Raw genomic sequence first — 25373 nt, 5'->3', positions numbered from 1 at the left:
ATGTGTCTGCCTGCAGTGGGACTGTCTGTGCTGACAGGCAGTCTCCCTGCATCTGTAAAATCAAAAAATAAAGTGAAAAATCAATCAGTGTAAAAAAATAAAAATAATATTTGTATATATATATATATATGATATATATACATGTATTATATCTATATATACCTATATATAATATATGTATATATATATCATATATATAATGTCATACTAAGTGTATTTTTATATTTATATATACGTATATTAATATAAAAATACACTTATATTTAAATTACACACGAATATATACAATATATATAATAACTATATATATGGTATATATATATTATTATAAAATTCAAATAATATGTTAATAAAAATAAATAAAAAATAAAAATAATTTTTAATAATTAAAAAAATTATATATATATATGCAATTTTATTCTAACAGTATTTTGATATTGATATATATATATATATTTATATCAAAATACACTTAGAATGTAATGATATATATATATATCTATGTATAAATAAATAAATAAAAATAATACGAAATATACATATGTCCACATACATAATTACATAAATAATTTCATAAATATACACGTAGATGTCAAATATATAAATATTTATATATATTAAAATTCTACGTGCGTATTTATGTAATATTTTTACCTAATTAAGTAATTTTAATGATTGCAATTTGAGGGACCTGCCTGCCAACCCAGGCCGAAAGTCCAGATAATTTAATTTGCTAGCACTGTGTTTAACCCTGTAACTTTCTATGACACCCTAAATCCTGTACATTGGGGTACTGTTTTACTCGGGAGACTTCGCTGAACACAAATATTAGTGTTTCAAAACAGTAAAACATATCACAGCGATGATATTGTCAGTGAAAGTGAAGATTTTTGCATTTTTCACACACAAACAGCTCTTTCACTGAAGATATTATTGCTGTGATATATTTTACTGTTCTGATACACTAATATTTGTGTTCAGCGAAGTCTCCCGAGTATAACAGTACCCCACATGTAGAGGTTTTATAGTGTTTGTGAAAGTTACAGGGTCAAATATAAGGCTTGATTTTACTTTTTTTTTTTTTATTGAAATTTGTTAATTGGTTAGGATGCCTTTGAGAGCGTATGGTAGCCAAGGAATGAGAATTAGCCCCATGATGGCATACCATTTGCAAAAGAAGACAACCCAAGGTATTGCAAATGGGGTATGTTCAGCCTTTTTTAGTAGCCACTTAGTCACAAACACCGGCCAAAGTTAGCGTTTTTTGCATTTTTAACACACAAACACATATAAATGCTAACTTTGGCCAGTGTTTGTGACTAGGTGGCTACTAAAAAAGACTGGACATACCCCATTTTGAATACCCTGGGTTGTCTACTTTAAAAAATATGTACATGTTAGGTTAGGTTTCGGGGATTTATGACAGATAACGGTGTTACAATGTCACTATTGATACATTTAAAATATATATATATTGAAACAGCAATTTCCTACTTGTATTTATAGGCCTATAACTTGCAAAAAAAGCAATAAAGCATGTAAACACTGGGTGTTTTTAAACTCGGGACAAAATTTTTAATCTATTTAGCAGTTTTTTTCATTAGCTTTTGTAGATAAGTAAAAGATTTTTCAAGTAAAAGTCCAAAAACATGTTTTTTTTTTAAATTTTCACCATATTTTATTATTTTTTTTAAATACAATATATGACATAATACAAATAATGGTATGTAAAGAAAGCCCTTCTTGTTGTGAAAAAAACAATATATAACTTGTATGGGAACCGTAAATGAGAGAGCGGAAAATTACAGCTAAACACAAACACCACAAAAGTGTTAAAACTGCTCTGGTCCTTAACGTACAAACATCGCAAAAACAGGCCGGTCCTTAAGGGGTTAAAAAAAAAAAACTAATAAAACCTGTCAACTGTTTAGTGGATAGGTGAGTGCACTGAATCTTGTGTATTGTATAATTTGGCCCCCAGCAGCACCCCATTTATGCATGTTCAGGTGAGTGCAGCCTCCCCCCCGTTTAATTTTTTTTTTTTAAATTTAAGATATTTTATTTTTCATTTAGATGATACAATGAAATGTGTCACGATTCACATATACATAGATCAAGTAAGTTTTGTTAGTGAGCAAAGAAATCAGATCACATTTCAGAGTATTTAAACAGTATTACAGACGGTATAACATTGTAAATAGATAATCATACTAAAAAGTATTGTTAATTGAACAAAAATTTGTTTTCAAGGCTAAATAGCCACTCGTAATTAATGCAAAATTACTGGTTTTTGTAGTAAATTATATACCTCCTCAGGATCGAGTAAGTAGGTTAACTGACTTGTCAGATTAGAGGAAATTTAGCTTACATAGAGTTATTAGCATAGTGGATTAGAGTTAGTATGTTGAAACTTATTTCAAGTTAAATTAGTCGTTGCTAGGAACGGCATGTGGAGAAATGGAAATTCCCTGCTGCGCTGGCTGCGCTGCTGCCATTACCAAGTAACTAAAGAGGGTGGCCTTGTCTCTCCCCATCTCCTTGGGAGGTAGTGAGAATAAATAGTGTTGCGGTAGGAGAGGTATGGCAACATGAAGTACCAATTGTGTCATGGCATGGATTCTCTTCCAGTAGGACATTGCCACCATATGTGGGCATGGTGAGCTTTCTCGTGTTGACATCTCCAAAAGACCTGTGGAGTCAAGTTATGTATTTGTTGAATTTTGGCTGGTGTATAATGCCAGCGAGTGATGCGCTTATAGTTGCTTTCCTGAGCTACAGTAGATGTGGTAGATTTATGTGCAATTTGGAAGATTTTTCCCCATTCTCTTTGTGAGATATCTATTTGTAGTTCCTCTACCAGTCAGTCAAGGGCCGTAATTCCGTTTGTAAGAGGTTGGACTTTTAATAAAATGAATCAGTTGGTCATAATGTAGACGTTGATTACCTGTGGGGTTCGCATTAGCCGTCAGTTGGGGATAAGCTTTTTATTTTATTGTTTTCTACCATGTCTTTAAGTTGTAGGACCTTACCGGTATGGTATGGGTTGTATGTGTTCCCAGATTGTCCTCTTTGGAAGTCAGGGTTGTGTGTGAGGGGATAGAAAGGGGAGGGGTGTGGAGCGATAGACGTTTCTCTGGTTAATTTGTGCCAAGTCTGAAGGGTGGGCCTTATTGTAGGGTGAGTGTCCACAGTATGTCGGAATTGGGGTGAGTTTGCGGGTAGCCATGGGTGTACTCGCAATGGTATTATGGAGGAGGCATGTTCGATCTGAACCCAGTGAAGTTTCATGTCAGCTAGCATCCAGTCGTATATTCGAGCTAGGTGCGTTGCCTTGTGGTACATTTCTAGGTCTGGGAGATTAATTCCCCCTTTATCTCTAGAATTGCTTAATACAGTAAGGGCAATAAGCGGGTGATTCCCCGCCCAAATAAAGTTAGTGATCAAGGTTTTGACCGATTTGAGAAATTTGTTAGGTATCATGATGGGCAATGTTTGAAGTAGGTACAGTAATCGTGGCAAAATATTCATCTTTATTATATTAGTCCTGCAGAACCAACCGAAGCAAGGTTTTTGCCAGGATTGTAAGTCTGTGGTAATAGACTTCAGTAGAGGAGGAAAGTTCAGGTCGAAGATGTTGTCAAGGTTGGATGGAATATGGACACCTAGGTACTTCAATGATTTGGCAGCCCAAGAAAAGTAAAAAGTCTCTCTTAGTAGTTTGTTTATGGAAGCGGGGGAGTAAATAGGCATTAGTTCGCATTTAGATAAGTTGGCTCGGAAATTATTGTCCCACTGATTGTCCCAGGATATTATACAGACACAGACCTGTATTATACAGAGAACAGCACTATAGTATTATACAGATAGCTGAGCATATACCCCATGTCCCAATCTCTAGACTACAAGTACCTGTCAACAGCAGCTCCCAGATGCGTGTAACAGGGCTAAAGTGTGCGGCAGCTCACACAGATGATTCAGCGGTAAAGCGCACTCGCTGGCAAAGCCAAACTGGAAAGCAGCCCTGGAAAAAAAATGTATGCCATTCCTACAGGTCTATATATATAGTACAGTGAGCACACAAGCTCACTGACATGCACAAATAGGCTCACTGACAGACAAAAAACTCTCTGACTCGCACACAGGCTTACTACAGACAAACTCACTTGTATAAACACAAGGCTCACTACAAAGAAGTTCAGGGACACACACATGCTCAATAAATAGAAGCTCACTGACACACACAAGTAGTACCATCTTAACAGTGTTAAGGGCCCCCGGGCAAAGCAGTGCACTGGGGCTCTTCCTACACAACAACTCACAGGAATAAAATTTTTAATTATTGATAGACTGCTGAGTATATACACACAGTACACCAATACGAACACAGAGAAACTTCTGAATACACACACACAGACGTTGCTGAATGCACACAGACGTTTCTGAATGCACACAGGCTGATTTTTACACTTACACACAGACTGCTGAATCCAACACACACACACACACACACACACACACACAGACATACAGACTGCTGAGTCCATACACACACAGACTGCTAAGTCCATACACACACACACAGACTGCTGAGTCCATACACACACACACAGACTGCTGAGTCCATACACACACACACACACACACACAGACTGCTGAGGTCATACACACACACAGACTGCTGAGTCCATACACACACACACACACACAGACTGCTGAGGTCATACACACACACACACACACACAGACTGCTGAGTCCATACACACACACACAGACTGCTGAGTCCATACACACACACACAGACTGCTGAGTCCATACACACACACACACACACACACACACAGACTGCTGAGTCCACACACACACACAGACTGCTGAGTCCATACACACACACACACACACACTGTCAGGATCGGGACAGGGATCCAGCACGCAGAGTACGAACAGGAGAGGAGTACGTATACCGGACCTTAGAATGGCCGGACTAACGTAAGGAGAAAGCAAAGAATGGTCAGAGACAAGCCGAGGTCAAAGGACACGAGAGGTAAACAGGAACGATAGTACAAGCCGAGTCAAAACCAAATAGAACAATAGACATAAGAGCACTGAGGAACCAGACAAGCTAGAACCACGACAGGGCAATTAACCATTACACACATCCCTCTTTTATACCCTGGTTCTCTAATTGATGACTCCGCCCTTGCCGAGCCCTGATTCGTTGTTCCGAACTAGATTGACAGGTCGGGATGTGATTGCCGTCATGACGTCGGCTCCTGAGCGTCGTGTCATAAAAGGAAGCGGGGCTATCGCGGCCGGCGTGGGAATGACTAAGAGAGCTGTGAGGATTGGATGAATCAGCCCCCCTGAGAGAACGGCCGTCGGGAAGTCTAACCTCCTCCGAGGTAGAGACTTCAGGTACCCTGACACACACAGACTGCTGAGGTCATACACACACACACACACACACACACACAAACACAGACTGCTGAGGTCATACACACACAGACACAGACTGCTGAGGTCATACACACACACACACACACACACACAGACTGCTGAGGTCATACACACACACACACACACACACACACAAACACAGACTGCTGAGGTCATACACACACAGACACAGACTGCTGAGGTCATACACACACACACACACACAGACTGCTGAGGTCATACACACACACACACACACACACACACAGACTGCTGAGGTCATACACACACACACACAGACTGCTGAGGTCATACACACACACACACACACACAGACTGCTGAGGTCATACACACACACACACACACACACAGACTGCTGAGGTCATACACACACACACGCACACACACAGACTGCTGAGGTCATACACGCACACACACGGACTGCTGAGGTCATACACACACACGCACACACACAGACTGCTGAGGTCATACACACACACGCACACACACAGACTGCTGAGGTCATACACACACACACGCACACACACAGACTGCTGAGGTCATACACACACACACAGACAGACTGCTGAGGTCATACACACACACAGACTGCTGAGTCCATACACACACACACACACACACACAGACTGCTGAGTCCACACACACACACACAGACTGCTGAGTCCACACACACACACACAGACTGCTGAGGTCATACACACACACACACAGACTGCTGAGGTCATACACACACACACACACACAGACTGCTGAGGTCATACACACACACGCACACACACAGACTGCTGAGGTCATACACACACACGCACACACACAGACTGCTGAGGTCATACACACACACGCACACACACAGACTGCTGAGGTCATACACACGCACACACACAGACTGCTGAGGTCATACACACACACGCACACACACAGACTGCTGAGGTCATACACACACACGCACACACACAGACTGCTGAGGTCATACACACACACACACACACACACAGACAGACTGCTGAGGTCATACACACACACACACACACAGACAGACTGCTGAGGTCATACACACACACACACACACACACAGACAGACTGCTGAGGTCATACACACACACACACACAGACAGACTGCTGAGGTCATACACACACATAGACTGCTGAGTCCATACACACACACACACAGACAGACTGCTGAGGTCATACACACACACACACACAGACAGACTGCTGAGGTCATACACACACATAGACTGCTGAGTCCATACACACACACACACAGACGGCTGAGTCCATACACACACACAGACTGCTGAGTCCATACACACACACAGACTGCTGAGTCCATACACACACACACACACACACACTGCTGAGTCCATACACACACAGACACAGACACAGACTGCTGAGTCCATACACACACAGACACAGACTGCTGAGTCCATACACACACAGACTGCTGAGCAGAGGCGGCTCTAGACTTTGAGGCCTTAGGCGTAACTCAAACATGAGGCCCCACTAACAAAAAAGTGTCACATATACACATTGATGCACAGTACCTGTGTATGTGCCTGAGAGTGTGTCTGACAGAGAGTATCCTTGTGTGTGAGAATGTATGTCTCTGTGAGCATGTTTGCATTTTGTCTGAAGTGTGTTGTGTGTATGGCGGGTGATGGTGTGAGGGGGGTGATGGTGAGAGGGAAAGGGGGGTGATGTGAGAAGGAGGGGGTGATGTGAGAAGGAGGGGGGGTGATGTGAGAAGGAGGGGGGGTGATGTGAGAAGGGGGGGTGATGTGAGAAGGGGGGGTGATGTGAGAAGGGGGGGGTGATGTGAGAAGGAGGGGGGTGATGTGAGAAGGAGGGGGGGTGATGTGAGAGTGAGGGGGGGTGATGTGAGAGTGAGGGGGGGGTGATGTGAGAGTGAGGGGGGGGTGATGTGAGAGTGAGGGGGGGGGGTGATGTGAGAGTGAGGGGGGGTGATGTGAGAGTGAGGGGGTGATGTGATGTGAGAAGGAGGGGGGTGATGTGAGAAGGAGGGGGGTGATGTGAGAAGGAGGGGGGTGATGTGAGAAGGAGGGGGGGTGATGTGATGTGAGAAGGAGGGGGGTTGATGGTGAGGGTGGTGAGGCGGGGGGTGAGGCTGAGGATGGTGAGGGGGTGATGCGGGTGGTTGGGGTGGGTGATGCTGAGGATGGTGAGGTGGTGATGCTGAGGGTGGTGGGGTGGTGAGGCTGAGGGTGCTGAGGCTTAGGGTGGTGGGGGGTGCTGAGGCTGAGGGTGGTGGGGGGGTGCTGAGGCTGAGGGTGGTGGGGGGTGCTGAGGCTGGTGAGGGGGTGAGGCTGAGGGTGGTGGGGCTGAGGGTATTGGGGAGGGTGGGGAGGCTGAGGGTGGTGGGGGTGCTGAGGGTGGTGTGGGGTGCTGAGGGTGGTGGGGAGGGTGGTGGGGCTGAGGGTATTGGGGAGGGTGGGGAGGCTGAGGTTATTGGGAGGGTGGGGAGGCTGAGGGTGGTGGGGGAGGCTGAGGGTGGTGGGGAGGGTGGTGGGGCTGAGGGCATTGGGGAGGGTGGGGAGGCTGAGGTTATTGGGGAGGGTGGGAAGGCTGAGGGTGGTGGGGGGTGCTGAGGCTGAGGGGGAGGGTGGTGGGGCTGAGGGTATTGGCGAGGGTGGGGAGGCTGAGGTTATTGGGGAGGGTGGGGAGTCTGAGGGTGGTGGGGGGTGCTGAGGCTGAGGGTGGTGTGGGGTGCTGAGGCTGAGGGTGGTGGGGCTGAGGGTATTGGGGAGGCTGAGGTTATTGGGGAGGGTGGGGAGGCTAAGGGTGGTGGGGGGTGCTGAGGCTGAGGGTGGTGGGGAGGGTGGTGGGGCTGAGGGTATTGGGGAGGGTGGGGAGGCTGAGGGTGGTGGGGAGGGTGGTGGGGCTGAGGGTATTGGGGAGGGTGGGGAGGCTGAGGTTATTGGGGAGGGTGGGGAGGCTGAGGGTGGTGTGGGGTGCTGAGGCTGGTGGGGGTGGTGGTAGGGAGGCTGAGTCCAGACACACAGACACAGACACTCACACTCACACTCACTAAGCCTACCTGTCACTTGAAGCTGTTGCTGGGGGTCAGGCAGCCATCTTGAATCCTTTCCAGCAGCAGCACGTGCTGCTGCTTAACAGCGGGGGCGGGGCTTGTGTGCGGGAGGCGGGGCTTCGTTTGGGGGCGGGGCCTGTGCCTGGGAGCCTGTCAGTGCTCCCTCCAGCCCCAGACAGCCCCCTGCACAGTTCCAGCTGCTCTGCCCTGCATTCCCTCGGGCTGTTACAGGCTGTTACAGCCCGAGGGAATATAATTTTAACACATGGCCAGCAGGTTGCTGGCATTTGGGGGGGCACAAGGGGGGGGCACAGCATAATGTGGGGGGGGCCATGGCCCCCTCTGGCCCCCCCCTAGTGACGCCACTGGTTGTAGGAGAGTGGTCAGTTCTGACCTCGTTTTTAATAAGTGTTTATACTCTTCCAAGTTTTTGTGTCCTTGTTGGTGTTTACTTTCTAGGGTTTTCAGTTCTCGGGTCAGTTGCGTTATTTTGAGTTCCCTGCTTCGTTTCATCTGTGCAGCTATTTTAATCAACTCCCCCCTTATTACTGCTTTGTGTGCTTCCCATACTAGAGCAGGTGAACAATCTGAGTGTGTGTTTTCGGTGAAATAGTTGGCTACTGAGTGACGAAGTTGCGATATTGTCTCTGGGTTATTGAGGATCAAATCGTTCAGTCTCCATTGAGCTGTAGGAGTAGGTAGGGTTGGGATAGAGAACTCAAGCACCATAGGAGCATGATCTGACCAAGTAATCGGCCCATACGTAGCTGATTTGATCAGAGGCAAGAACCTATGTTGAAGAAAAATGGAATCAATGCAGAAGTAGGTCCCCGTGGGTGGGAAGAAAAAGGAGTAGTCTTTACGCATTGGATGAATGGCTCTCCAGCCGTCGTAAAGTTGGGCATCGTAGAGTGTGGTGTTGACTTGTTTCCGAGATTGAATTAGGTGTAGTTGTGACGTGGCTGTGGAGTCTAAATCTTCGTCCAGTGAGATATTTATGTCCCACCCCTACTATGAGAATGCCGTCTTGGAAAGAGGATAATTTATGTAGTATCTTCTTTAAAGCTATGCTTTGCTTCCTATTGGGTAAGTAAATGTTAGCTAACGTAATTAGTGTCTCCTCATTTCCCTTTAACAAAGACAAATCTTCCTGATTCGTCCGTTTGGTGGTCCTGGTATGTAAAGGGAGTCAGTCGTCCTATCAAAATTGCAACTCCCCTTGATTTGGAACCCGTGTAATTGCCATAGTAGGTCGTTGGGTAGTCTTTGTTTCGTAGGTTGGGGGCCGAGTCAGCTCGGAAATGAGTTTCTTGGACAAATATTATGTCGGCATTGTGTCTCTTGAAGTCCGTTAGGGCTACTGTTCTTTTTTCCGGGGTATTTAATCCCCTTGCGTTTTGTGTTAGTATCTTAATAGATGCCATGTTTGGTGTCTGACGAGAAAGACGAGGGGGGTGAGAGGGGATGAAGGAGATGGGAAGAGCTTGGGTACGTTACTCAAATTGCGGGGTTCAAGAATTGGCTCTGTTACCGTTATCTATTTTTCTAAAGAGAGCGATGACACTTTTCAGCAGTACTGTTGGACAGTGGTGATCCCTCAACAGTTCTAGCTAAGGAGTATGGTCTAAATGTCCGGTGAAATTCGGGAGGGGGGGGGGAGGATGGGACACTGTGTATCTGCCGCTACCAGGACAGAAATTCCCTAGAGGATGCCTTACTGCAGGCTTAAACTAAGATTCTATCTTGTTCCTTTTAGAGGAAGTGATTGCCTCAGTGTTTTACTCAGCGAGTTGCAAATGGTTTACTTTCCAGTATATGTGAAACAAAGTCAGAATAATAAAGAAAAAATTCAATAACTTAACAAAAAAGAAGAAAAAGCAGATGGCAAGAATCAGTGTACGAATAGTGTTAATCCGGCGATCGCGAATAGGGCTAGGAAATATGGAACCCTCTCAGATCGGTGCCGGGGCTTACTGACAGTGGTGAGAAGGCTGATGCTCGTCTGCTATACGTCACACTGTAAAAAGGTGACGAGCGAGCTGGCTCTCTCTTCGTGTTAAAGAGGAACAGCTAAATTCTTGGGTGGGTAGTCGAGAGGAGGCCGTGTGTAGTGAAATCCACTTTGAAAAAGTTGGTCGTTTAGGAGACTTGTGTGTAAATTAGTTAAGTCACTACCGTTTTCCGAGATAAACAATCAATTCTTAGGTGTGTCGCGAAACCTTAGAGGGAAGGAAAGGAGGGGGAGGGGGGGTAAGGGGAGAGGAGGGGGGGAGGAGGGTTAGTGGAGGAAAAATACACAATATTTACAGTAAACTATATACAATATAGAAACACAACAACTGAACATTCCTGGGTTATACAGACTTGTAGATTCACGGCAGGGTGTTGATAACAGATCTGTGAGATGTATGGAAATGGTGGGGTAAGGAGCCTGGTATGTGATCACAGGGAGTTTTATATACATTGTAGAAGAGAATACATAGACCCTTTATTATAAACACCTTCCCTATCTTATATCTTAGGTTTTTACGTTTCCCTGGATATAATCCGACCTGCCCTCCAAACACTAAACTTGCGAGGTGTTAAGGAGAGAGGGAGGGAAAGGTCAAGGAGAGTACTTTTATTAGTTGCATCGTTCGTGGTGAGAAACTGTAAAGAGAGGGGGGTGGGTGGGCAAGGGTCGTTATAACAGGTTGTGGTTATCATGCAAAGTGTATTAGAATACATGTGCAGTGTAATGTAATCCTCCAAAAAGACCTGACAACCCAGAGCCTCCAAGCTAACTGGAGTTCTTGAGGCTTGTCTCATAATCGTCTGACGGGAGGGCATGGAGGGAGGGGGGGAGGGGAGGGAATGTAGGGGCATGGGGGGAGGAGTGAGGGGGAGGTTATATACATTGTGCTTCTTATACCTGCTATATTACTTATATCTGCACGTTGCAACAATCTCTAAGCGTGGAGTTACTGTATCAATGAGAAAGTTACAACTGGTTACAGACTGTGGTGGCTAAGGACTTGTCGGGTGGAATAGGAGTGTAGTTTATTTATGGATATAGATACCAAAGTAACTCTACATCCGTGCGCCCTATAGTTGGAATGTTCGTTTATCTAATATTATGGTCGTTATTTTGTTAAGATTTTTTTTTGGGGGGGGGGGGGGGAGGAATGTTTGAGGGGGAGGGGAGGGAGATCAGAGGGGCATGGACAGTACTTTTAGCATATAAATGCAGAAGGAGGAAGTAATGTGTATCACATATCATATACAGTGAAAACAATAGCAGTTAAGGTGAAAGACATTGATCCTGTCTTCTATGAACATACAGTGTGAACAGATGAAGCCCCATGTGCTATCCCTTCGTCCGGCACGGAGGCCGAGAAGGAGGGGGGGAGTGAGGGGGTGGGAGTTAGGGAGAAAGGAAGGGGGGAGGGGGAAGGATAGATAGGAGGGGTCGAAAGGACATGCATACAATATTTACATTACATCCTATTGGTTACGAATCCTTTTAATACTGGAGGGGCCAATGTCCCAGGCATTATCGGTTTGGAAACTACTTGACCTCAGGACTAGGTGGTCAAAGAGGCCTCTACATACGAGAATAGGTGCCTACACTCCTTAATTAGCGTATGTATCACTTAAACTGTAACCGCTAGTAACTTATATATAGGTTGTTAAAGTCCGGGATGGGAACCTTCTAGTGAGTGTGGGGTGAGCGGGGGGGTAGAGGGGTGCGAAGAAGTATCAATAACTAAATACCGGATATGAACTAAACATATGGGGGATCTTTCTGCCCCTATAACTCAGAGACATACGACCTGTTAAGCGTTATCTTGGTACAGATGATATTCACACTATTAAAGCGTAGCTAGCATCAGGTATACAGACGTCTCGGGAAGGCCTTTAGCTTAAGGCCTTTGCTTGACATCACGACTGCAGGTTAGGAAGCAACGTTTTGTAGCCGGAGTGGCAGCTGACTTGGTCCGTCGCGGAATAGGCGGTGTCCCGCGTTCCTTTTCAATTAACTGTCTAGTACATTACGGTTCCTTAGGGCAGGTAGCATTGAAGAATAAAAAAGAAAGGTGGTGGTAGAGGTAATAATGGAAAGGTGGAAGTTGTTGGGGAAAAAAAGGTTTGCAAGCTCCCAAGGGTAATACGGCTGCAACTCTACCGAGTTATGGGGTAGGTAGGAGTGAGAAGCGATCGGACGTTAATTTCTATTCTCTCTTTGTGCCGCTGGTGGCCTCCTGTTGGGCGAAAATAGACGGGTATCAGGTCGACGTTTCTTCAACGGGGTATATCCTCGCTGGGACGGAGGGATGGAGGAGTCTTCCGCAGGAGTAGGTGGTATATTCCAGTCCATAACTACTGTGTCCGGCAGATCTAGAGCTCTTAGAAAGGGTTTAACATCTAGGTAGGATGCAATGGAGAACATGATACCTTTATGTTGCACGATAAGGGCAAACGTATTTAATTGAACGTTGACGCAGTAGTGCCGTAATTGGTCTCAGGCATCTCCTAGCTTGAAGAGTGTACCAGGTGAGATCAGGGCATATTAGTGTCCCTGAGCGATTTAAGGATACTGTCTTTGATGGTAAAATAATGGAGCCTGCAAATGATGTCTCTAAGCGCGTCTTGCGCTAAGCCCCTGGGTCTGAGAAACCTGTGTGCCCTGTCAAATTGAATGGGGCTGTCACCCGGTTTGATTAAGAGCAGATTAAATAGCTCGGAAAGAGTCAGGGCTATGTCCTCACCCTGCTGCTCTGGCAAGCCTCTCACTCTTAAATTGTTGCGACGACCTCTGTTGTCGAGGTCGTCAACATACCTTTGGAAGCCTGTGAGTGCATTGCCTTGGGCTTCGATCATCCTGGACAGGTTCGAGATCTGGGCCTGATTGACATCTCTTTCTTCCTCCAGGTCAGAGATCCGGTTCGTCGCCTGCTGTACTTCGGCCTCCACAGACACCATCCTAGCCTGGAATGATGCCTCCAGTCTGCTCAGCATGGATGCCAGGTCGTTTTTGGAAGGTAGGTTTTTGATTAGTTCTCTGATGTCTGCTTCTTTTTTGGAATCTAGGGTTTGCGCAGAGCGGTCGGAGCCTGATAGGCTGGAGGGATCCTGATCCCCGCTTGGGTCCGGCGCGGCCATTTTGTTTAACCCCTTAAGGACCAAACTTCTGGAAAAAAAAGGGAATCATGACATGTCACACATGTCATGTGTCCTTAACCCCTTAAGGACACATGACGTGTGTGACACGTCATGATTCCATTTTATTCCAGAAGTTTGGTCCTTAAGGGGTTAAGGGGTTAAATCCATGCCGGGGATAATATCCTGATTATCCCTGAAATATTGATTCAGCGTTCCCGATTTTGATATCGGGGTCTTCCCTGATTTCTTCTGGGTGTTCCCGTGTCTTTTGGGGTTCCCCATACTTGTTAAAAGTCTCCGATGAGAGTGGATTCACAACCGGGCCTAGAGGAGCTGAATCAGAGCACGTCCATGCAGCTCTGCGGTCGGCCACGCCCCCCCGTTTCATTTATATGTATGTATGTATGTATGTATGTGTATGTGTGTGTATGTGTGTGTGTATGTATGTATGTGTATATATATTTATATATATTATAATTAGACAAGATCCAGCACACTCATCTATCCACTAAACAGCAACTTCAATGTTGACAATATCCCTTGCACAAGTCTATTGTGGTAAGATATTGTCCTCGAGCCATCCTATCAAGGAGCTCGTCAATCTGGTGTATGGGGAAGGCTTCTGATACCGTCTTGTCATTGATCCTCCAGTAGTCTACAAAGAAGCAGGTTGTTCCATACCGCTTCAGCACTATTATTACCGGGGAAGCCCCAGGACTGTCAGACGCTTCTATAACCCAGAGACTGAGCATTTCCTGTATCTCTTGTCTCATATTTTCCTGAACAGCCTTGGGGATTCGGTATGGGGTCTGTCGCAAGGTGTGGTTGTTCGGGAGTTTCTACCCGGTGGGTGGCCAAAAGAGTGTATGTTCGAAAATGTTGCTTCTTTCGTGACTAGCGATTGTTGTACCTGGGTAAGTTCTTGGCACCCAGCCGCTCTCCTAGCTGGACTTCTTCTAGGAACCCTGACTTATCATCTCCCCCCAGGAGATTAGGTAAGGAAAGATATTTTCAGTCTTCCGTTGCAGAAGTGCATATGGCTGCCACATCCTTCGTTCTCTCGTAGTAGGGTTTGAGCATATTTAAGCGGAGCATGCGTCTCCCCCCACTACCAGAGCAAGAGCTGATCACGTAAGTGGTGTCGCATTTTTGTTCCACCACTTGGTATGGGCCCTGCCAGGCGGCCTGTAGTTTGCAGTGGCGGACGGGTTTTAAAACCAAAATATTTTGGCCAACTTGAACACTACGTCTCCTGGTGCTCCTATCGTACCATTGGTGCTGGAGGATTTGACCCAGAGCGTGCAAACCAACCTCCAGGTGGTCGCGGAACTCCAGCACATAATGTAAAATAGGGGTACCATCCTGACTTACTGCTCCCTCCCAATGTTCCCGGATTAAGTCTAGCGGTCCCTGCACCCTCCTCCCGAACAGTAGTTTGAAGGGGATTGTCACGAACGCACCCTACTCAAAGAGTGTGCGTGAAGTAGTTTTGGAGGCGAAAGGGTTAAAGTTCACTATTTGTCTGCACTAGACCGGATATAATGTTAAAACCACCCACACATATTTTTAATAATTTAAATATTATTATTTTAACGCTGCCACCATCAAGATAATTTATAAATGGGGAGCCTTGATCCCCCAGGTAACTTAATAATAAACAAACCACTAAATATAACTTGGCACAATATCTATGTAATTGCAAAACACAAATTAGTCTCTTCAGGTAACTTAATAAATGAATATTTATTATGAGCCAGGGGTGTTGAATTTAAAAAAAAAAAAAAGTACTTGTCCTGGGACTAAAGCGCTTTTGTGCCGTGACAATATACTTGTCCTGATACAAAAAATGATTTTTGGCAAAACCGTTTCTAAATAAGGTATTTTAGGAGATAGACCTAACAATACTTCAATGCAATTAGCAGATGCAAGTAGGTAGTGAATGTAAACAAGAATCATTTCCAATTGAGAATTGTTGCTTACTTTATTAAAAAATAGAACTATAATTAACGGAGGCAACCTCATGAGGCCATTTATAACCATTGACATGCTTGGTTACAGAAAAAGCAGTGCTTACACTTCTGAAGCTACAGGGTCAATCGCTTGCCATCAAGTGCTTCCATGGCTAGAGGTGAGGCCTTGCGTTCCAAGTTCATGGCTTGGGCCTCGGCAAAGGGCTGGTTTATAAAGTTGCCAGTAGGTGTGAATGACCTCACTGTTGATGGTGAGGGTAACCATGAGAAGCAGTCTAGAGTTTTTGTCTCTGAGAGAATAACGTAATAACACCCAAGACCAACCCCTCCTCGGGTCTTAGGCGCTGGCGTTTCCCTGCAGGTCAGGACATGTTGTCCTTACATGCTCCTTTTTGCCGCAGTAAAGGCATAGACTTTCCCTCTTTCTGCATTGCTTCTTCTTCGGGTAGCTTAGTGGTACCTTTTTGCATAGGTTCTGGTGGTGGACCACAAGGAGGCAAAGCTGGTAGAGAAGAAGCGGGCAAGGGGTGAACATGCATCCAGCTATAAAAATGTTGCTGAGAGCATCTCTCTTTAATGCGATTGTCTATAATAATGCAGTAGTCGATGAGATCATCTAATAATGTGGGTACATCTCTGGGTGCTATCTCATTGAGTAGTTCATCGGTTAATCCTACCTGAAAAGCTTTTACCAGAGAATTGTTGTTCCATGCCACTTCCGCCCTTAGAGTAAGGAATTCTATGGCATAGTCTACGGCTGTTCTGGAGCCATGTTTGATGCATAACAAGGCTCTCCCAGGCATGTCAAACGTTCTCGGAAATCAGTGTAGGTGATGTTGGGACCAGATTCCCTTATCGGGTTAGCCAAGGCCCTGCCAGAGAGATGATTAATGACAAAGGCTATTTGACCTGTCAGTAGGAAAGGAGTGTGGGTTTATAACCATGTGTATATCAATCTGGTTCAGAAACCCACGAGAAAGGGCAGGATTACACTTATACCATTGGGGTGGTGTCATGCATACGGAGTGATAGGAACCTGCCTGTACAGGTATGTGAACAGGGGCCAGTGGAGCAGTATCTGCTTGTTGTGCCCCCAGTTGGAGGTAAGCGGTGCGCTGCAGAATAGTATGCAACACGTGAGACAACTGATCCAAGCGGTGGTCTTGCTCCTCCAGCTTGGAATTCTGAGAAGACAACTGCTGCGAGATGTCTGTTGGTTCCATTTGTCCCTGTTGTAATGTTATGTTCACTAGGGAACCCAAACAGGCAGACAGGACACAGCAGAGAGAATTGCAATACCAATCCGTAGAATGGCCGGACAATGCAAAAGCGATGGTCAAAGTAAGCCAATGTCAAGGGAATAGAGGACAGAATAATCTTAAAACAAGCCAGAGATCATTAACCAGAAATTCCAAATACAGAGTAAAGCTCAATGGTAAACCAAAGACCACAACAGGGCACGGACCCAAGGGGGAGGTTAGCTTATATACACACAAGGTGTGTCTGATTGGCTAACCTCCAATTAGTGTTAATCACAACACGTAGGAGAAGTTTCTCCCTCCCCTGTGGTCTCTGAGGTCTTAACTGTGTGCCGGGTCACATGACCGGGTCCATCACACATATAAGGATGCTGCTCTGTAGCATGCAGCGCCAGACACACTGCCAGTCTGGAGCGTGGTGGCGGGGACAGACTCACACCGCAGACTGGGACCAGACGACTCCACTCGCGGTGATTGGATAAGCGAGGTCACTGGTAGCGGAGCGGGGGCAGGGGACCTGACAACTTGCCAAACTCTAGCACAGCAGCCTAGCGCTGTCCCCTGACACCCGGCTCAGCCATACCAACGAGTTGTGATCCGTGAGCAAGGAAAATGGTTGTCCGTACAAATAGGGCTGCAACTTTTTTGGGCCCACACCACAGCCAGGCATTCCTTCTCGATGGCGTCGTAGCTTACTTCTCTGGGTAGAAGCTTACGGCTGATGTAAGCCACGGGATGTTCTCCGCCATCAGGGCCGACTTGGCTCAGTACTGCTCCCAATCCAAACATGAAAACGTTTATTTGCATTGGTTGCTGCCAAAACATGGGCATCCAAAAGGGCCTGTTTACCTGCTGGAATAAATAATAAAACAAAGTTTGTTGGCGCTTCTCTACAATAGTATATATCAATGGGGTGTATGTAAGGTGTATCCCCTAATTACCTAATCCCCTAATTAGTCAAGAAAAAATAAGTAATACACCCCAAAAGTGGTCACACACAAAGATACCTAATACAATATGATGGAGTCAGGTGAAACTGAACGATCTGAAAATTAGAAACAGGAAAACATAGTGCTCACTGTATACATAAAAACATACATATAACCAAGGAGATTAAAACTCCCAAGATGGGGAGCCGTATCAGGCTCTGGGTTCTATAGCAGAGGCTCCAAGGTGCCTATACAGGCTTCGGGGTAGGCTTTGAAGAGATCAGTAGGTCCAAAATTTATTTAAAAACATATTTATTGGAACACATAAAAGGGACACCGATGAGCAGTGTCAAAATTGGGTAAAATACAATAAAAAATATGACACCGCAAATAGAAACAAACACAATATGTGAATAAAAAGTCCCAAAGGAGAAGCAGACGCGTTTCGATCCTCTCAGGGGTCTTCCTCAATGCTGACTTGCCTCTTCTTGAACCGTTGTTAAATAACCCTCGTATTGCTGAAATCCAACACAGGTGAGTTCCGGGTATGAAATCATAGGTGGCTTTCTTATAATAACTGCATTACCTGGATTACCTGGGTATGTTCCTGAGGGCTCAGCCGTTCCCAACTTGACCTCCTCTAACTCGCCTGTCTTACTTCCGTACCCTAGGAGGGCAGGTAGGGGAAGGTTATCAAAGTCTTCGGAGGCAATGGCGCAGATCACCGCCACTTCCTCCGGTCTTTCCTGGTAGGGCTTCAGCATGTTCACATGGAGCATGCGTCACCCTCCAGAGCAAGGACCGATCACATAGGTGGTGTCGCATTTCTGCTCTACCATCTGGTATGGGCCCTGCCAGGCAGCCTGTAGCTTGTCATTACAGACAGGTTTTAAAACAAAAACTTTCTGTCCAACCTGAAAGCTAAGGTCCCTGACTAGCTGATCGTACCATGTGCGCTGGCGGCTCTGCTCCGCTTGGAGTTTCGTACGGTTCTAGTTGGCTCCTCCAGATGGTCACAGAACTCCAGCACATCTGGAGGTCCCGTCCTGACTGGTATCCCCTTCCTAGTCGTCCCTGATAAGGTGTAGGTGCCCCCCACCCACCTCCCGAAGAGTAACTTGAACTGGGAGAACCCTGCGAATTCCTGGGGCACCTCCCAGTATGCAAACCACATGTGTGTCAGGAATCTCTCCCAGTCTTGACTGGTACCGCGAACATTTGCTTTAATGTTCCATTAAACCGTACGCACAGGCCATTAGTTTGGGGTTGGTAAGGAAAGCTCATAATTGGCTTAATGAAGCAGAGCCTCCAGTGTTTGACCTCTGCGGTAAATTGGGAGCCCTGATCCGCCACGATCTCACAGGGAAATTCGCATCAGGGCTTCTGCAACCGTCTCCACATGAATGTTGGTCAGCGCCACCGCCTCTGGGTATCTGGTCGCGTAGTCCACCACCGTTAAGATAGATTTCTTGCTGGAGGAGCTAGGCTTAGCTAAGGGCCCGACTAGGTCTACCGCTATGCAGCTAAACGGTTCCTCAATAATGGGGAGATGGTGGAGTTTGGCCTTGCGGCAATCTTTTGCCTGCTCTCGGGCAAGTATTGCACGTTTGGCAAAACCGCCTAAAAACCTGGCCAAAAGAAATTCTGGCTGAGCTGATTCCTTGTTCTGCTAACCCCTAAATGCTCAGATAGCAGAATGTTGTGAGCTATCTGGAGCAGTTCCTGCCTGTACCTCTGAGGTACCACTAGCTGCCTGGTGTGGATCGGTTCGGACGCAGCCACAACCCTCTACGACTCTCAATACTGAAGTACCTTGTCCCACAGATACTTCTCTCCCTCTAACCCAGTCTGACTGGAGGTGACCCGGTCCCTGTATACTTGTAGCGTGGGGTCAGTGGTCACCTCTTCCCAAACTCAGTGGGGGAGCATCCCAGGGGAAACATTCTATGGGTGGGGAAGGGTCTCTTACCTGAGCCTCCGGGGACCATCTTGCCCTGTAGGTGCATGGTCTGTTGGGGGTGTTGTCTGTTGTCAGCGGCTGCTTGAACTGGGTCTGCTTCATACAGGACTTCCCAGTTCTCCTCGGGTAGTCCTGGAGAAGCATAACGTGATGTCTCTCCAAATCCCGGTCCCATCTCAGCAAACCCATCATGTACTAACTCAAGGAACCACACCAATCTCATACCTATCTCGTGTGACTCCTTTAAATCCTCCTTCCACACTGCCCTCTGGAATGCACGCTTTGTTTGCAACATTACTAAATCCACTGCTGTCCATGACCTTTTCATCTTTCGTTCCCTAGACTTACTAGCCTTAACAGAAACATGGCTCTCCCCCTCTGACACTGCTACTCCTGCATCTTTATCCTTTGGTGGTCTTCAACTTACCCATACTCCAAGACACTCTTACAGTAAAGGTGGTGGTGTGGGGTTTCTACTCTCGACTCACCCCTCTTTTAAACCTCTACCCCTTCCCTCTCTTTCTCGTCATTTGAAATTCATTCGATTCGCCTTTTCAAACCCATCTCTGCTAACATTGCCATTATTTATCTCCCCCTCTCCGCCCCCCCAGTGCCCCTTTCCTCTTTCTTGACCACTTTGCTGCCTGGCTACCCTACTTCCTCTCCTCTAATATTCCATCCTTAATTCTCAGGGACTTCCAACATTCCCATTAACCCACCCTTGACCTCAGTAGCCTCTATACTACTTTCAATTACTTCGTCCCATGGGCTATCGCAGTGGGCTACTTCTCCCACCTATGTAGCTGGCAATACCCTCAACCTTATTTTCTCTAATGCGTGTACAGTGTCTACTATCTGCAACACTCAATTTCCTCTCTCTGATCACCACCTCTTATCATTTGCTCTGGAAAACCACCTCACCCAACAACCTCAGCCTAACCCCCGTCAACTCAAGTGGAACCTTAATTATATGATATATTCCTAACTCCTATCCATCCCTATCCTCTCCTGTCCCTCACTGACCATCTCCATATATAACACTATCATTACCTGCCCTGAACCCTGCAACCCCACTCCAAATATGCACCTCAAAGAGGACACGCCCCAAACCGTGGCACCCTAAATCAACACGCTACCTGCAAAAATGCTCTTTGTGCTGAATGCTGCTGGAGGAAGTCTCGCACCCTGTCAGACTTTCTCCATTATAGATTCATATTGCATTCATACAGCACAGCTCTTGCCCTCGCCCCATACTTCGCCTTTCTCATTAGTTCATGCTCCCGCAATCCCAGGCGTCTCTTTGATACCTTTAACTCTCTTCTTCGCCCTGCTGTGGCCACCCCCCAATCTAATCTTACAGCCGATAGCTTTCCATGCTACTTTATTAACAAGATTGAACAACTAAGGAAAGAATTCTCCCCACATTGCCCCCTCTCTTTCTCAACCACACATAGATCATGCCTTTCCTACCCTTCAGACTTTCTTCCCGGCTACTGAACGAAAAGTGGCTGCACTTCTCCTTTCCTCTTGCCCCATGTGGTATTTTACCAAACTCCTATAAATTAATGTACACACACTGTGGTCTGTCTACTTTAAAACATATTTATTCAGAGACAAAACAACATACAAATACAATCTAACTAACTATACCAGCAACAATAATCTAACTAACAATAACAACTAAATCTTATAAAATCACCAGATCCCACTCACAGTTCACCATGATAAAAATTAGCCCATGTCTGCTCTAGTGTATGCTCAATAGCACAGCCAAGAAGGAACAGGGAGGAATGGCAATAGGGGGAAGTGGTTATCTCTTTCCTGAAAGGTATTGAATTACCCAGTTACTATATCAAAGGGTAAAGTTTATACCCCTGTAAGAAAGGCATACATGAGTTTGGTCACATGACCCCTGGTCACCATATTAGTTTGATGACAATGTCACCACACCAACCACTTGATCCTGTCCCATCTCACCTTATCAGATCTATCTTGCCTTTCTTGTGCCTTCCTTAACACACATTTTCAACTGCTCTCTCTCTTCTGGCTTTCTCCCTGCTTCCCTTAAACATGCTACTTTAGTACCCATCCTGAAAAAAATTATCTATTGACACATCCTCCCCTTCTAACTATCACCCCATATCCCTGCTCCCTTGTTCCCCAAAGCATCTGGAAAGACTTGTCTTTACCCATCTGACTGACTTCCTCAATTCCATCTCTCCTAAACCCTCTTCAGTCTAGCTTCCACCACCTCCACTCTACTGAGACTGCTATTATCAGAGTTACTACTGACCTAATCGCTGCTAAATCCAAAGGCCACTACTCCATACTAATTCTTCTTGACCTCTCTGCTGCCTTTGACACTGTTGATCATGTTCTCCTTCAAACTCTTCAATCACTTGGTCACTGTGACACTGTCCTCTCGTGGTTTTCCTCCTATCTCTCCCAACGCTCATTCAGTGTCTCTTTTTCTAATGATACCTCCTCCCTTCATCCTATCTCGGTTGCGGTCCCCCAAGGCTCTATCCTTGGTCCCCTTCTATTTTCTCTTTACACTACCTCTCTTGCCAAACTTATTACCTCATTTGCATTCCACTAACACCTGTATGCCGTTGACACCCAGATATATCTCACCTCTCCCGTGCTGTCCTGCAACGTGTCACTACTTGCCTTTCTTCCATCTTTGACTAGATGTCTTCCCGCTTTCTGAAACTCAATCTCTCTAAAACTGAACTCCTTGTCTTTCCTCCACCTAATACTGATCGTCCTCTTTCGTCCTCTCCCTTCACGTTTGTGGTACCCATATCAGTCCATCCTTGTAAGCATGCTGTCTTGGCGTTTTACTTGATTCTGGCCTCACCTTTGAGTCTCACATCCAGTCTGTTACTAAATCCTGTAGATTCCACCCTAGAAACATAGTCTGCATCCTCCCCTTTCTTACACAAGATACTACCAAGGGCCTTGTCCATGCTCTAGTAATCTCTTGCATGGATTAATGTAACCCTCTCCTAATTGGTCTTCACAAAAGCCTTATTGCACAGCTACAGTCTGTAATGATTGCTGCCACCAGACTGACTTTCCTCTCCAGTTGATCCTCTCACACCTCACCCCTCTGTCATTCCTTACATTGACTTCCTGTATCCTATAGGAGTCAATTCAAATTATTAATCCACACCTATAAAGCATTGAACGATTCTAGCCCCTTCTACATCTCTTCACTGATTCATACGTATGCCCCTTCTCAGTCTCAATGCTCTGCCCGTGACCACCTTCTGTCTGTTACTCGCACACGTACGGCCAACTCATGCTTGCAGAACTTCTCGTGGGCTACTCCCTTCCTATGGAATAGTCTGCCTACCCCCATCAGACTCTCCCCTAGTCTTCAATCCTTTAAGAAGTGCCTTAAAACCCATCTCTTCAGCAAAGTTTATGGCATCCCAGGGTAACCTGTACCTCACATACCTGTCCCATGCTCTCTCCTAAAGGGCAGCACTCTACTCTCTCCTCCAGCTCTGCTTCACTCCCACCCTTTTATATTGCTATCTCCTGTCCTATTGTGTTTTTTACCCCACCTCCTATAGACTGTAAGCTTGTTTGAGCAGGGTCCTCTTCAACCTATCGTTCCTGTAAGTTTTTTGTAATTGTCCTATATATAGTTAAATCCGCTTCGGCAATAATCCTACAGTCCAGTTCACATAAGCAATTACCCCCCCTCCCCACCCCTTGAAATAGTTTCTCAGACGCCCCTACTAAAACCAACTCATTTAATTCATTTAGAATGTCGCAAGACACATCTCCCATGGACGAGGTACCTGATGAGGATATTATATCAACTCCTATCATACCAGAGTCCCCAGGAGTTTCTCTCACCCCTTCTACCCCTACGTATTTGAGAGCATGGACTATACCTAAAATCACGGCCGAACTTAGGCTCAGGGGCATCCCCTTTCCGGCTACAGCCCGAAAGGCGGAATTATACAGACTGTTAACCAACCAAGCCCCAGAGCCTAGGCCAGGCACAAGCTCTCAAAGCCAAGCTTCTGGCGCTGGCATTGCTACCCAGGACACCCTTGCGGCAATCCTGGCCAACCTGCAGACCTTAAACAGCAGGTTAAGCAAGGTGGAAAGTGCCATAGCCTCCCCAGGTAAACTCCCGGTTTCTATAGCCCCAATCCCGGCTGTACCTATGGCACCAACACCCGCCCCTACACTTCCCTCTCCAGCTCCTGCTCCAGTCATGTCGCCTTTTGTGTCACCAGCTCACTCCGTCCCAGACTCCATTAGGAAAGAAATCCTAGATGGGAAGGACGTGTGTCTGGTGTCATTACTTATTGCCTCCCAAGACATACTGGAGAACAGGGCTTATAATTCTGGCGATATCTCGGTGGTTCTTAAAACCAGAGATCCAAGGCTCAACAAAAAGTTGTCTATCCCCAATTTCGTGTTGGCCTTCGGAATATACCGAGATGTCATCTGCTCGGTATATCCCCACAGGAGAGAGGAACTGGACCTCTATCTCCATAAAGTGGTGGATTTGGGCGTTAAGTATGGGGGCTCATCTTTCTACGATTATCACAAATCGATATCAGCGAAAGCGGCGACCCATCTGAAACAGTTTAATGTCAGAATTAACTGGTGTCAGATGGATACAGAACTATTCTGTCGCCACTTCGCTGGTCTGAGGCCCCCGTCCTGCGCCATATGCAATTCCTCAACCCACTTGGCTGATTTGTGCCCTTCTATGGCTGACCCAGCCACCCCCTCTCCCACCCCTCAATCCTCTTCCACTCCCCACCTTAAACAGGAAGGCGGACAGAGGGATAAACTGGGGAGGCCCATCTCCTTTTTGGGGAAGGCGCAGGTGTGCAACAACTTCAATGCAGGTTCCTGCAGCTTCAGCGCTTGTAGATTGTTGCACATCTGCTCCATCTGTTTCAGGGCACACACTGTGAAGAAATGACTATATTATTCTGTATTTTTTGCATAGTTCTTGCTTTTTCTGTGTATTTTCATTCGGTAGATGGGACTGCCGAACAAAGACCACCCCTGGCTCACTTAACTTCAAAGCCGGCATCACTTTCACCCTCTATGTGTGCGGTCAGCGTTCGTACTGCCGAACGCCACATGGCAGAGAAAACCGCGGCCATCTTTTTTTCGTCAAACAAAGGCAGCGGGACTTGGTCGTCGAGTGCCTGGAACTAAAATCGGACACTCGACTTCCCGAACACCGGTCTCAATCATACGAACGCTGGAACTAGTGATACCGATTAGCTAGAAGAGCGCTATTCGGTACAAATATGCACACGAATGAGGGGAACAATCGCTGCTAGGAGCCACGGGAATTCATTCGGTACTTTTATTCGTTTTTTCCCTTTTCTAAAGTGACCGGTAAAACCACATGAATCTCTGGAACTATTTTGGGCAGCCCACCCACAGTGAACCGGTCACAAAGGACTTCCATGGTTTTTTCGAACCCCTGAACCGATCTGGGTGAAATTTGGATATGTTGGTCACCCAGATCGGGGCTATCAGGGGACATAGGATTTGTGGGGATACCCCAGGTATAAAGGGGTGTTCTAGAAATTGGGGAAAACAGTGGATTTTC

General features: G+C 46.2%; 1 protein-coding gene and 1 pseudogene across 1 annotated transcript in view; both read left to right on the top strand.

Moving 5' to 3' along the window:
• The window catches only part of LOC134608376 (oocyte zinc finger protein XlCOF7.1-like), a 345455-nt gene that overhangs the window by 110290 nt on the left and 209792 nt on the right, over positions 1–25373 (top strand). The gene's annotated exons all lie outside the window — the stretch shown is intronic.
• LOC134609314 (zinc finger protein 850-like) overlaps positions 1–25373 on the top strand; it is a 170185-nt pseudogene that overhangs the window by 102373 nt on the left and 42439 nt on the right.

Source organism: Pelobates fuscus, chromosome 4, assembly GCF_036172605.1.
Source record: "Pelobates fuscus isolate aPelFus1 chromosome 4, aPelFus1.pri, whole genome shotgun sequence".
Taxonomy (NCBI): domain Eukaryota; kingdom Metazoa; phylum Chordata; class Amphibia; order Anura; family Pelobatidae; genus Pelobates; species Pelobates fuscus.
This window is presented reverse-complemented; position numbering and strand designations above follow the sequence as displayed.